At 39.8% G+C, this 15,008-nt stretch overlaps 1 protein-coding gene across 1 annotated transcript in view; it reads right to left on the minus strand.

The window, feature by feature from the left end:
• Positions 1 to 914, minus strand: part of CCDC68 (coiled-coil domain containing 68) — a 64,648-nt gene extending 63,734 nt beyond the window's left edge. Inside the window, exon 1 of the mRNA XM_070275673.1 lies at positions 810 to 914. The gene's annotated coding sequence lies outside the window, so the exon portion shown is untranslated. The remainder of the gene's footprint in view (positions 1 to 809) is intronic.
• Positions 915 to 15,008: the final 14,094 nt, after the last annotated feature.

Raw genomic sequence — 15,008 nt, forward strand, 5'->3', positions numbered from 1 at the left:
ATACTGCTCCTTGCCTTACAAAATTAATTAAGCTCTGTGTTAATTAATCACTACGCCTCTATAATGAGAGGCTGCCAATCACCCTGTCAGATTGTTTACAGCTGAAATTCTAGCTGAAAATTCATCTAGTTAATGATCGAAGTTAAATTTAACCCATGTCTCAGGACCTCAAACATAATTCTAGGTCATAAAAGTGATCATAGATTTAGAATCTCCCTATGTGCCTCCTGGTTTCTCCATTGAGGTAGCCAAGTTCCAGATCTCAAAGAGCCACGGCCCACAGCTGAAATTTAGCTGAACCTTCCTAGGCTTTGAAAATAGAACTAATATACAGAAAATCTTTGCATATTTCTTTTCTGTCTCATAGAGTAATACGTTTGATAAATAATTTCTTTTCAACTTTTAACTGCAAAATTGCTAAACTTTGACACCCTTCCAACAAAAAGTTTCAAATACGGGATAAATATGCCACTAACCTGTGAAAAAATATAAACGATGGTTCCAATGAAAGCAGCCTGTTTATTTTTTACCCAAGAACTTAAGACTTTGGCCTATTACCTTTGGGTGGTTTTTATTCTCTTTTACTTGTGTTTCTTCTATGGAGCCAATTTCCTTGAAAATGAAAGTTATAGGATTCAAGCTATCCTAGGGAAATGTTAGTCTCTCTGGTACTTATGATTTTAAAACTAGATTAAACAGGGCCCCAACAGGGCTTCTCGGACTGTAACTTTGGTTAAGCCTCTCATATGATGGAAAAACCTGTCCAAAGCAAAGACTCAATGGACACACATAACATTTCAGCCACTTACATTACACTGGATGGGCAGCAAGTTCCCTTTAAGCCTGAATAGTTATTTTTGGCGTTGAGATTTCCATTCACGCCGTTTCCCCTTGAGCAAGGACATGGGAGTGAGGAAGGGGAGGGCAGGGCTAGGAATTCAAGAAAAAAATAAAAATCACAAGGTACAACTGGCCTGGGAACTAGTCCAAGTCTGTGGTCAGAGAAGAGTGAGGTGCTTGGACCAGGCAATCAGCCCAGGGTTGGGCTGTATCAAGGTCAGACAATAGTTTCAAGCAGCACTGTTCAATACAGCAGCCATGAGCCTCATGAGACCACTGGAGCATTTGGAATGTGGCTGCTCTGAATTGAGATGCAATGGAAACCATGAAATATACACCAGATTTCAAAGACTTAGTATGAAAAAAAGAATGTAAATGATCTCATTGATAATTGTTTGTGATGATTGCAGATTAAAATGATGAGATTTTGGATGTATTGAGATAAATAAAATCTATTACTAAAATGAATTCATCTGTTTCTTTAAGCACTTTAATATAACTCCTAAAATTTTTTAAATTATACCTGTGGCTCGCATTATGTTTCTATGAGACAGCTCTGATTTAGAGCCATATTCTTAGAGATAAACCATTTCCAACTGCCCCTGGAGGGAGGGGTACACGTCCAGGCCCTGTAGGTACCTGATGCCCATGATGACCAATGAGGACCTTATTTTCTTACCCGTGTACCTTCTCCTTGTATAACCCTCATCTCCATTAAGAGATGTTTTCATGTTCGGTATTGCTGATGGAGGTGGCCATGGTATCTACTCAGCAGTCTTTTTCCAATCACTGATTTGTATACATGGAAGGCATCCCTTCAGACAAGTGTAATTCCAGACCAATGGTTCTCAAATTTGGTTCCCAGATCAACAGGTTCACCCAGAAAACTTGTCAGAAATCCAAATCCTTGTGCCTCATCTCAGCTCCACTAAATCAGAAACTCAGAATTGGGGCCCAGGACTCTCTGTTGATAAACCCTTCCCAGTGATTCTGTTGCCCTCCAGTGTTGGAAAACCACTCTCTGCTCTGGACTAAACACTAGAGTGTAGGGCTGCCAGGTAAAATCTAGGATGCTCACTTAAATTAGAATTTCAGATCGAAGGCAAAGAATTTTTTGGTGTTAAGTATGTCCCATACAATATTCGAGAGATACTAAAAAATTCTTTACTGTTGATCTGAAATACTAATTTAACTGAGTGTTCTGTATTTTTATTTGCTAGACCTGCCAATCCTACGTTAGAACAGTGGGTCTCAACCCAGACTGTGAATTAATTTAATTCATCTGGTGTGGTACCCAAGCATTGGGATTTTTTTTTAAGTCTTCGAGTTATCCTTATGCACAACTGCATACTATTGCATTAAAGCAATGCTTTTCAAACTTTAATATGCATTCAAACCATCTGAGGTCTTGGTAAAATTCAGACTCTCATTCGCTATTTCTAGAATAGGGCCTGAGATTTGGCATTCTAACAAACTCAAGTGATGTCATTGCTCCTGGTCTGGGGACCACATTTTGAGGAGTAAAGCATAGGGGTTGCAGAGATGAGGGCCCCAATATCTGGTAAAACACCGCATAGGAGGCTACCCAGAGGACAACCACAAGGTAGGAAAGATAATGATGCAGATCATAAGCACCATGAGAGAGGTTCGGAGTACTATGAGGGTTTCAAAAAAGAGAGAAACCATGTCTGGTACACGAGGAAATATTCAGGGAAGAGGTGGCATTTAGGGTCATCTTTTAAAAATGTTGTACTTACATTTAAAAATATGACTGCAATATTTTGGGAGAGACAGAAATCGGTTACACAGGTGCTGCCATAACAGAAAAATGAAAACATGTGCGTTGACTTTGTGACCAGACAGCAGGCAGAGGCTGGAGGAGCAGAAAGGAGACTGTTGGTGGAGTTTGGAAAAGCAGTGAGGATCCTGCTGTAGGAGGCTGGAAGGATGCTCAGCCAGACCCAGGTTTTGTGGCAGTGAACCAGGTAGGCAAACTGGTGCCTAGAAAATAAAGAATGTATCTATTGAACTTATGGCTCTGATTAAGGAAATGAAACCCATTTCTGTCTCAGTTATCGATTAACAATCATTCATCAACTCTGATGATTTGATTCTTTGGGTTGCTCATGAAGCTTCAGCTGGAGGCTCGCTGGGAGCTGGGACAGCTGGCCTCTCTCCTGGTATGCTCTTTCACCCTCTAAAAGGCTAGACCAAATTTCAACACATGGTGGCAGCAACGTTCTAAGAGGGCAAGCCCCACTGCACAGGTCCTTTTTAAGCCTCTGCTTCTGTCATATTTACTAATGTCCCCTTGGCCAGAGCAAGTCACATGGCAAAGCCCAGAGTCAATGCAAGAGGGACTCCACAAAGACATGGATACCAGGAGGCATGATTCGCAGTCAACCTTTACTATAATGATTTACTCCAGATGGTAATTTATTGACTAGAGAACAGGATATAAGTAGGGAAATAGTAGAAATAAAACCTGAGTAGTAGACCATTACTATATTTTGCAAGGCCTGAAACTCCATGGTGAGGAATATACACGTAATATGCCAGATCATAGAGAACCATTGAGTGTTTGGCCAGAAAAGCCACATAGATGCAGGCCAGGATAGTTCTTAAGCTGGAGAATCAATGAAAGCTTTCAGGTAGCATGAAACAGAAACTGCCCCAAACACAATTAATTGGATTAATTAATTGGAAGGAGGTCACAGAATCAAAGGAAAAGCTGAACAACCAGTTCTCAGGAAGGAGAAAACCCAGATAACTCTACTAGACTAGGATCAAGGAGCAGGACCCAACGGAAGTCTTTCCAAGGCACTTCTGTTAGAGTGAGTCAACTCCAAATGTTTTTGTTCTCTCCACCCAACATTCAAATTTCCAAGAGAGAGAATCTTATTGTTCTTTATGTGTCACTCGTTCATCATTTGACCAACGTTAGGAAGAGCATCTTGGTAAACAGTCCCATTGAGTATGCATGCAGTGCGGACAGATAGTTTGCCAAGGAATCCCCAAAGATAGGTAGAAAACTGAAAACACATCACAGCTCCTAAAGTCAGCCCCAGTCCCAGGACTACTCGGAAGCTCCAATCCTGAGCAGCTCAGAGAAAGCCAACCTCAGCACTCCCTGTTGCTATTCGGGGCATTCTTGTTACTCAGATCACATTCAACATATAGTCCATGTTCCTGTCCTCGAACCCTATTTTCATTTCTGAATTTTCCTCTCAATCTCACCCTTCAGTCCTCACATTTGACAGTTTTCTTGGCTCCCCCTCAACCATGGTTTGGCTTTTCTGCTAACTCTGCTGATTTGTTCTACGTGGTTCATTGAACTTACCTCTGGAACCCCTCCATGCATCCTTATTGCCATCCTCCTCCCCCTTGCCCACCCCCTTTTATCAAACCTACTTCTGCCAGGCCCTGCAGACCTTGCAGGTAGGACTTGGGTAACTTGAACAGAACTGTACTTTAGGAAGATTAATCTGGCATCGATGTACAGGGCAGACAGGAGGCAGTGGGCTAGCTGGGGGGGTTCTGCAAAATGTAAGGGCCTGAACTTGTCCTGAACAGGGAATGGAGAAGGAATGGAGAGAAATGAAAGACAGGTGAGAGCAGCCCACTGGCTCTGTGGTTAGGCTGGCAGGGGAACCATTTGAGATCGCTGAAGTCTTGATTTAAGAGATTAAGGAGTTAGAAGGGTAAAGAAATGGAAGCAGGAGATGTTTGCCTAATCTTTAAAGAATTTTTCAGTGAAAAAAATTACAGTGGGATCCAAAAGGTCGGTTAAAGTTGTAGAATGATAAAAAATGCTATGTAAATACTTTAACTTAAAATTTAAGTATATATTTATTCACCAGTATTTTAAGGCAGAGTCCAAGTCTTTGAGTAAGTGGCTGATCTCTGATGAGTCATCTTGGGGCGTCTTGATTCTAAATAAACACCCAAATGGGTGTGGCCTAAAATGTCCAAATTCAGTTCTTTTAAAGAAAAGCAAGGATTTAGACACACTTGTGAAACTATCTGCAGGACCCTTCCAGATTTTTACTGTTTCTCCTAATGCACTCATTTTCTTACCTTTACCTATTTTGAAAGCAAGAAATTTTTAGCCACTCACCTTTGAGTCTTTTCAAAGAATTCAACTTATTTTTCATAAAAACCTACTCATTTTTGCTCTACATCAGTTTTTATAGTGTTTAAATAAACTTCAAAACTAAAATGTAGAGGGAAATTGGCATAAATAGGTTTGGAAAAAAGTGTGATTGAAACATAATAAGCATGCAACTCACTAGTGTGAGCAGAAGTGTCTGGGGTTTCCAGAGAGATACCTTCTGAGCTGCTCGTACCCAGAGGAGGTGAGTATTGCTCACAGATTTTGTCAATGGAGTGGACACTAGAGGCTCAATGAGGTGAGGATCAGATAAAGAGTTTCTTTTATAGATTCTGTGCTAGCTTGAAGGAAACAAATTGGTAGTTGCAACATGGTTACTAATTACGTGAAAGATCATTCATTAATTACATTAAACAAGACGGTTTTTGTTTGGTTTTTTGTTTTACTTGTCCAAGTCATCTATTTTGTAGATTTAAATTTAAAAGTGTACTTTGGGTAAACTTTCTCCTTTTAATTCAAATTTCCACTGGCCTGCTTTCCCATCATGGCTACATGTATTACAATTGTCTTCTTATTTTCTGTTTTCCTATGAGAATCTATGAGCAATTGTGAGGGCAGAGAGCACGTCTATTTGGATCACCACTGAATTCCTAAGGCCCATAGCAGGAAGTCAATAAATATTTGTTTAATGAACAATGATCTACTTTCTCCTTGCTAAGGTTAAGTTTCCAGCTCTCAGCAACTATACTTCAAGTAGTGTTAAACCATTCATGTCCTGACAGTGTATTCTTTGCAAAACAAACAGATGAAACCTGACTAGACAACATTTGAGGATATTTATGTATTACCATCTTAAGGCCTAGATCAAGAAGTCAATAAATATTTGTTGAATGAAGAATGATATACTTTGTCCTTGCTTAGGCCATTTCCAGCTCTCATCAACTACAACTTTAAACAATTCTAAACCATTCATGTACTGACAGTATATCCCTTTGCAAAACAAACAGATAAAACCCTACTATACAACCTTTGCAAAATTTATATTATTACCACAGGGTGACTTCCAGTATAATTGGAGGCTTATGCTGGATGACTCTTTCTCAATAATAGGTGTTGTAATCAATATACCTCCTTTACCAACCACAGACCCAGCACCATCACTAACAACAGCAAAAGTGGTTTTAAAAGGTTGCTTTCAAATATGAATTTGAGAATGCTAATTTTATAATAGGCCAGAGGTTAATTTCCAGGCAATAGTTGGATCGTTAATGACTGTTTTAATTAAAAAGTAGACTTAGCGTTTATATCGATCAAGAATATATTATTGTTTTATTCCAGGCAGTGGGATTTCCAAAGCAATGCCCGCAGACAGCACTTGTTCTGGAACTTCATTTGCTAATGCCAAGTATCCCCCAGTCCATTTAATGCTTTCCAGTAAATCTAAGTAAGCAATCAAGTGTGTCATGGCACTCTCAGTAATGTATTCAAATATATATTTTATAAAGTAACATAAAACTTCATTGAACACGTATTTCCTAAACTGTCTCCTTTTAATGGTTTTGTTATGTAATTGTGTTTCACAGATACACCTAAGCCCTGCTTCAGGATGGATTCTTCATTGCTAATTCACATCACTAGGAATATTTTCTCCCTCATCCACAAACCCTTATTTTTGTTCCCTCCTCTCTGGTTGATAGCTGCTTCCCGAAGCTTCTTTCTATGTCAGACTCATCAACTGATTCTTCCCATATTCTTTTTTTAATGCTTCTCCAGATAAACACACTACAAAGGAATGGCAAAAGAAGGTAAAATAGACGTTCATTTTATAGAGATCACTTTGATATTTGTGAAAAAGTCGACCCTTTTTTTGGTCACACAATTGATCCCATGTGCTGTTCCTGACTTTTTTGTCTGCATCAATACTTTGATCTAAGAACAGGAAATCTATGAAAAGAAAATCTTTTTATCCTTTGTCTCTGTAAGTTGTTAATGTTATGGCAAATGAAGAAGGGCATGCAATGAAATTTTTTGAATCATGGAGATGAACATCTCCCAAATTCTTCATCCTTTGTCAGGCAACCAACAACTTAAAACACAATATTTAAAAATCAAATAAATAAGAGCCTAAGAATAGGAAATAGAGACATCCTAGAGTGTAATAGTTAACGTTGTACTGCTCTTATGATACAATTCAAACATGTGAATAACAAGTGTTATTTTTTAAACAAGAAGCCACTAATTGGAGGGTTTTTTTCTTAAAATAATGACCATAGCCAGCCCACTTTTGTTTGTGATAACAAAATTCTTAATTATCAGATGAGATGAATGTGGTCTCCCAGGATTCCTGTACCAAATTTAGAGAGGACAGTAAATACGACAACATGTTGCCACCTAGTGGACATTTCATAAAATGTCTAGACATCCAGTTTCCTGATGCAGTCTACGCTGGGGATAGTGAAATGTACGGCTTAGGGGGACATTCGATGCCCTACTACACAGCTCTCTTGTTTTATACAATCAGCCTAGGCTTTAGACTCACCAAAATCTGAATTGTAAAATCAAGGATCAAAATGAGAAAATAGAAATGCCTAATGTTTATTGAGCACCTACCTTGCACCAAGCTTTATTGGATTACCTCGTATCTCATATGATCCTCTCAGCAACCCTATTACTGTTGTAACCCCCTATTAAGAAACCAGCGCATAAGACAACTGAGTAACTCACCCAAGGCACTTGGTGTCAAGCTATGGACCTGAGATTTGAATGCAGAGCCCAGGTCCTCATCTGAACAGGGAAACTCCCTCAGTTTTTCATGTGCAAATGATCAGGACCGGACCTCTTTTTATAAAATATGGCATTTGGGGGGTGATATCATGTTCTTTATTGAATGTGTACAATACTTGGTGGAGCTCTAGGCTTCCAAGAAAGCAAGCAGGAAGACCCAGGCAAATGTGCTGGAGTGAAGAAGGCAGCCACCCTGGTGTGAGACCTGAGAAGCTCACTTCCTCCCATATCCTGCCCCATGAAGCATCACTCACTACCAGAATTCAAGCTGAAGTAGTCACATTTTTTTTTCCTGAGGAAGGTTCACCCTGAGCTAACATCTGTGCCAATCTTTCTCCATTTTGTATGTGGGTGGCCACCACAGCATAGCCACTGACAAGTTGTGTAGGTCCATGCCCGGGAACTGAACCCCAGCCAGTAAAGCAGAGGGCGCTAAACTTAACAACTAGGCCAGGGGACCAGCCCCAGAGTAGTCACTCTTTCAGGGTTAAAACGTTGTTATCTGGGAGGGTAACCCAGAAGCTGTGATTACTTGATTTAATTAACCCATTTCTGCCCGTTGTTTCTGAGCCTGCTCAGCGCCTCTTGCTGGGGTAGAAATGAGGAAGGATTGAATCTAAGAACTAGTAAATCAAGGAGTTGTCTGCAGAACTGGAGATGGACTTTGCACGTGGGATGAAGGAAAGAAAGATAGTCCTTCCCTCCAGCGCTCCCCCAGCAATTTCTTCAAACCTTTATTTATAGCAGTTGGTTGTATTCTAATGAATATTTCAGTCTATTCACTGACTCCTTACTCTCTCCATCACCTGTACCACTGTGTCGTACAGGCTCCTAAATGTGAAAAGAGGGCATTTAAAAAAAATAATCTCTAGCCACTCTGGTATCCAGCACAATGCCAGGCTTACAGTAATTATTCAATAATGTTTGTTGGATGAATAAAATAAATTTAGGTGTATCTAAAATTAAAACCTTAAATATACAATATGATGGTGCATTGGTTTCCTCAACTTTGTTGTTACTTTGCATTTGAAATGATGTGGGGGATGCTTTGAGAGATTTTGTGATATTGATTGGTAATTTATGCCACCAAACAAAATTTGTAATTTGGAAATAAATAACTGGGTCTATCCTGATGAGGAACAATTACACTGTGTATGAAAAGCGTAGGTCAGTAAAATAGAGATACCATTTGAAAGACAAGCTAAAGTAAACAGATATTAATAATCACCACCTTTATAGAAAATCAGAAATCTATGGGTTTCTGGGTTTGAATGTATGTTTTAAAAGGAGAATCTGGGTTTTCTACTGAGTTCAGAAAGCTAGATCCTAGTATTACTTCACATAGGATATCTCTAATAGAATGTCTAATAGACAGTTCAACCATAACATGTCCAGAATGAACTCCTACTCTTTTCTCTAAACCCTGCTCCTCCCACAGTTTTCCTACCTCGGGCAGGGGCAACCCTATTCTTCTAGTTTCTCAAGCCCAAATCCTCGCTGTCATCCTTGCCTCTTCTCTGTCTCATCCCCCACATCCCATCCATCAACAAATCCTTTGGGCTGTACCTTAACGTATACCAAGAATTCACACCCTTCTCATCAGCCGTGTGGCCAGGGCATCATATGCGGCCTGGATTTCTGCTGTGGCCTCCTAACTGGTCTCCACCATACCCCACGGCAGTCTAGCCTCACCCAGCAGAGAGTCTAGTCAGATTATGACCATCTTCATGCTCAAAACCTTCCCAGGGCTCCCATTTTCTCTTCAAGTATGAAGCGAAGTTCTCATGATGGCCTTCAAGACTTCAGACAATGTTGCCCTGTGACTTTTCTTATTACTCTTCCACCCCCAGCTCATTATTCAGCAACAGTGGCTTCTTGCTGTTCTTTAAATATGAGGCAAGGTCTCACATCAGGGCCTTTACTGCAGCAGCTGCTCTGCCTGGACCTTCTTCCTCAATCTTCGCACACCTACCTCTTTCTTGCCTCCAAGTCTTTGCTTAAGTGTCACCTTTAAATCGTAACTGCCTCCAACCCTCCCCTGTGGCACTCTCAATGTCCCTCACCTTTCACGATTTTTTCCTCTTTCCAATAGCATGTATCACCTTTCAGCATATTATATGATTTACTTATTATGTTTATTGATTATTGTATCTGTCTCTCCACTAGAACAGAAGCTCCACAAGTAGAGGATGATATTACATTTTGTTCCAGTATCCAAAATAGTGTCTGGCATATAGTAGTTGCTGAATAAATATTTGTTGCATTAATGAATAGATCAGTCCATCCATTCAAGACATTTTAACAGATCCAAATGTCATCATATCTAAGATAGGAATTGTACTACATTTAGTTGTCATGGTTTTGTTTTATTTCCTGTAAGTTACCTGAAATACAGTGGAATTGGCATGGCCTACTTACAAAATATGCTCATCTCTATTTTATTTTTTTCTTATTAATCACCTGAGCCCTAAAAAGAACCACCTCCTTTTTAGCAGGAAGGACAATATCTCCACCTTGAGGACTTCGTACCCTCAGCTCACCCAAGAACCTCTCTAACTTTATCCATCTAGAAGAGGCCAGCTCTGCTTCCAGATATCAGCTAAGAGGACCAACAAGCCTGAGGAATACTCCCCCAGCACTGGGTAACTCTAGGTAATTCTAGGAGCTGCAGTTGAACACCAGGCCCACATTCCCTGGCTGCAGTGAAGCCCTTTGTCTGGGTTATGTATAGCCATAATAATGCTGCATAACATACAACCTCAAAACCCTAGTGGCATCCATCAGTGAGCATTTTGTGGGCTCACATGTTTGCGGTTGACATGGGCTGGGCTCAGCTGATCTTGACAGGGTTTACACACACACTTGGGGTCTTATGTTTGGTTGGCTTTGGCTGGGATGATGGGGCAACTCAGCTCTGTTCTTATGTCTCAGCCTCCAGCAGGCTCATCTAGTATGTTCTCATGGCCACGGCAGAGGAGCAAGAGCAGAGCAAGTGGGAACGTGCCAGGCTTCCTGAGGCCTAGACTTGGAACTGGCACACTGTTACTTCTGCTGTATTCACTTGGCCGAAGCAAGTTACAAGTCCAGGCCAAAATGAAGAGGAGGGGAAGTAGAGTTCTCACCTCTTTACTAAAACTGCAAAATTACATTGCAAATGGCACAAGTTCAGAAAGGAATGAAGAGCATATGGGGCCATTAATACAATCTACTACACACTTCATGACCTATACTCTGCACAGAGCCTAATCATGAGCCATACTCAAGCTCCAAGCTCAAGCTCCTTAAGCCATCGTGTCTCGAATTTCTATACTGTTCAGGTAGGTCTAGGTTCAGTGGGGCCTCTAGCCTCAGCCAATTGCTACATCAGAATTAACCATGCTTTGAAATTTGATACTACGATAAACCAATCAGGCAAACAGCATTTCAATTACCTAAGGAAAATCAAATTGAAGGGATAAATAAATAGATAAAGAAACAGATATTTTATAAAGCATCAACCTATGCCCCGCTCCATACTGGAGGCTGGGGGAAGGATGCACACAGGGTTGTCACTAGACTACAATCTTCTAATGACCTCAGCATGGGATACCCCAAATTATAAAGAGTCGAGGGAGGATTTTAAAAGACAGCAAACAGAGTAGAAGGTGTAGAGATAAACAAAAACAAGTAAAACAAAACAACCAAAACACTTGAGGCTCATATTCTTGCAATCAGCCCATGACCACAAAGGATGGTATACATGTGGGTGTATATGTACCTTTTGTGGTATATACGTACCACACAAGTATGCACCATCACCATCTTCTCTCCAGTCTCTTCATCTTTCTCTTTTGGTAACTTCTTTTCCTTTGAAGCTGCCCATATCACATACTTTAAATTTATTTCAGTTCTATGAAAAGAGTTTGAAAAGGGCTGTGTCATAAAGAGTATGATTTACTCTGTTATTAAAACACAGAATTGATGGATCTGGATACAGAAAAATACTAGAGTAGAGGCCCGGCTCTCAAAAAACTTACAATGTAGTTGGACTAGCATGCATGAGTCCACAGTAAACAGGGAAAGATAGACTGGATTTGGAGCTAAATCCAATGGTGTAGACAAGGAACTCTAGGGAGAAAAAGTACAACGATTAGGAAGACACAGTTCCTGCCCTGAAAATTAGCCGCTGTCCCAATAGATTTTGGAATTACAACGTTAATAAGTCATGTCTAAGACCCAGATGAAACCACCACTTCTCCATGAAGCCTTGACTTGTTTCTCCAACCTCAGAAACTACTGTGCACCAAATTCCAAGAACGCTCAGCATCTGTACCACATAATTGAACACCTAATTGTATTTTTTCTAGTAATGCTCACTGTTTTTTCAGGATGGTTAGTCTTCTACTCGGACCAGATTGCAAACCCACTAAGGCCTTGGACCATATGTGCTGCATAGAATTGAATGAGACCTTCGAGATCATTCTGTATAATCTTTTCATTTCATTTCTACAGCTAGGAAAATCAAGGACTGACGAGTTGTCGCTTGCCCAAGTTTGTACAGCCTCTTAGTGTTTAAAACGCTCCTTAAAATTCTGTTCATTTTCATCTCCCCTTGATTGGTGAAGAAAGGAGAGTGAGTGGAGATTTTTCCAAAGCCTTTGTTATATAATATATTGATTTTTTTTTAATAGAATTTTTCTCACTTTGAGAAGTGAGAGTAGTAAGAGCCATACCTCATAGTTTGGCTATAGTTTTTTGGCCTTTTTGGGGTTTTTTAGAATGTGGATCAGCTATTACTCTGTGCTGGAGAGCATAACTTGAGTGTAGCAATGATGAGATTCTACACACTGCTTAAATGCTCTCTCCCAATGCAGATAAGGAACTAGAACCTATAAGTTTTCTACAAGTGAGTCAGCTGATGAGATGAGCCCTGACCATGGGTATGAAGGAGCAGTCAGCAGCTGGCCTGGGTTGGCAGGAGCAAAGAGAAATGGGAGCAGGATAAGAGACCGAGTGTGGGTCTGGAGGTGAGTGCTGTGCTTTCTCTTTAAAGACCTAAAATGAGAGATGCCTTCTTTTTAGCTGGGAGCCTTGAATGGTCCAAGATGGCTCACCATCACCAGTCACATCCATTCTTGAGCTGGAGATGCCTGGAACTTCAGAGTCTTTAGCTCTAAGAGCACAAGTGGGAAAGCCTGGATAGATCATCATACCTTTGCCTTTTTCTTCATTATTGCCAATAAATAGCCCATTTTAATTTTTTTAATCTTAAAAAATGATCAATATAGTTTGATAAAAGTAGCTGGGTTAGACAAGATAAAATAGTCTTTCTTTAACCTTCCATCTGTTTAGAAACCATTATTGAACACTAGTAATCTTTTGTGGCGTGAAATGGAAGTATCCATCCAGCTGACTTCTTCTCCGAAGGATTGAATAAGAGTCTGTAATGCTGATTTTTTTCTTTGTAATTTAACAGTTTTATGGAGGTATAACTAACATACAATAAATTGCAAATGTTTAAAGTATACAATTTGGTACATTTTGACAAAGGAAGACACCTGTGATTGGGATTGCATTGAATCTATAGACGAAGTTGGGCTTAACTGCCATCTTAACTTCATTGAGTCTTCCAACCAGTGAACATGATATATTGCTACGTTTATTTAGGTCTTTCAAATTTTCTTGTAGTAATGTTATGGAGATATTATTTAAATTTCATTTTCTGATTGTATGTAAAAATATAATTATCTTTTACATTGATTTTATATCCTGCCACCTTACAAAACACACTTACAAGTTCTAGTGTCTTTTGTTTTGTAAATTCCGTAGGATTTTCAACAAAGATGATCATGTTGTCCACAAATAAGAACAATTTTGCTTCTTTCTTCCAAATCTGGAAGTCCTTTGTTTCTTCTTCTTCTTCTTTGTGCTGCCTAGAACCTCCAATACAATGTTGAATGGAAGAGGTAAGAGCAGACATCTTTATCTTTTTCTTGATCTTAGTGGGAAAGCATCTAGTCTTTCATCACTAAATATGATGTTACCTGTAGCATTTCTGTAGATGCCACTTATCAGTTTGAGGAAATTTGCCTCTATTCAATGCTCTGTGAATCATAAGGTTTTTCAGTCTGGCTGATAGGAACAGGCACTATTCCTGACCCTGAGTGAGGTCTGGCATTCTTCCATGAAAACCTACAGCCCTTTATCAGGTTGAGGAAGCTCTCTTCTATTCCAGGTTGCTGAGAGTCCTTATCATGGATGAATTTTGTCTAATGCTTTTTTTTGCATCTCTTGATACAATCATGTGTTTTTTCTTGGTTAATGTGATAATATGGTAGATTACATTGATTGATTGATTCTTTCTATGATTAATTTTTTTATTGATGTATTCCTTTTTATGAAAAGAATGAGGCACTATTGTAGGAAAATGTTCTAAAACCTGATTCTGGCTCAGCAGGCAACAATGGGGCGCTTGGTGAGTGGTGCATACATTGGGTACAGGAAGTGAATTGGCTGCTCACGTGCCGTGAAGTTGCCGTTTCATCTCTCAGTGGTGTTGTGTTCACTAAGGAAGTGATGTTTTCACCTGCCTCCTTGCAGCAAGCTTCGTGGGCGCTTCTGATTATGAACTTCCCTCTGTTGCAATGATGGTCTGAGAATACCTTCTGAGCCCCCAGTGTTATACAAGTTGAATTTCATTACATTTTTATGTTATTCAGAAGAAGTTCACCCTCTTCTCAGTAGGAAAAAAAAATCTGATATACAAACACCAGGCCAATGAATATACTGTTGAGGACTAGAGCTCCCATTTCTCCTGGATAAATTTATCCCTTTTTCCTCAGTTTGGATCCCACGGGGTGTGATTTATCTGGAGAAATGTGTTTCCTTTTGAAGCTGTAGAGTTTTAACAAGATATTGGCCATAGAGACTATGCAAGCCTTTGTCACCCATTCCACCCTAACCCCACATGCCATTCCTTCTGTCACCTGCAGAGAAACCACTGAATGGAGAGAGATGTGTTCCTGGTATCTGTCACTGGAATTCAGAATGAATTTCTTATTATCACTGGTGGCTAGGTGCCATTAAAATATTGCTTAAAGTGCTTTATATTGATGCATTATAGTTTAAATTACTTTTTATTTTTCTTGAAATCTACCCTTGAATGCTACCATTATTTCTCTGAGGAAATGTGTAACATGCTTCAAATGACTGATAACAGGATTTTTCGAACTTGATCCACTTGTAAGTTGGAGACAGTCTGAACATTGTCCTAATAGAAAATGCTGATACCTAT

This window comes from Equus caballus, chromosome 8 (genome assembly GCF_041296265.1).
Source record: "Equus caballus isolate H_3958 breed thoroughbred chromosome 8, TB-T2T, whole genome shotgun sequence".
NCBI lineage: Eukaryota > Metazoa > Chordata > Mammalia > Perissodactyla > Equidae > Equus > Equus caballus.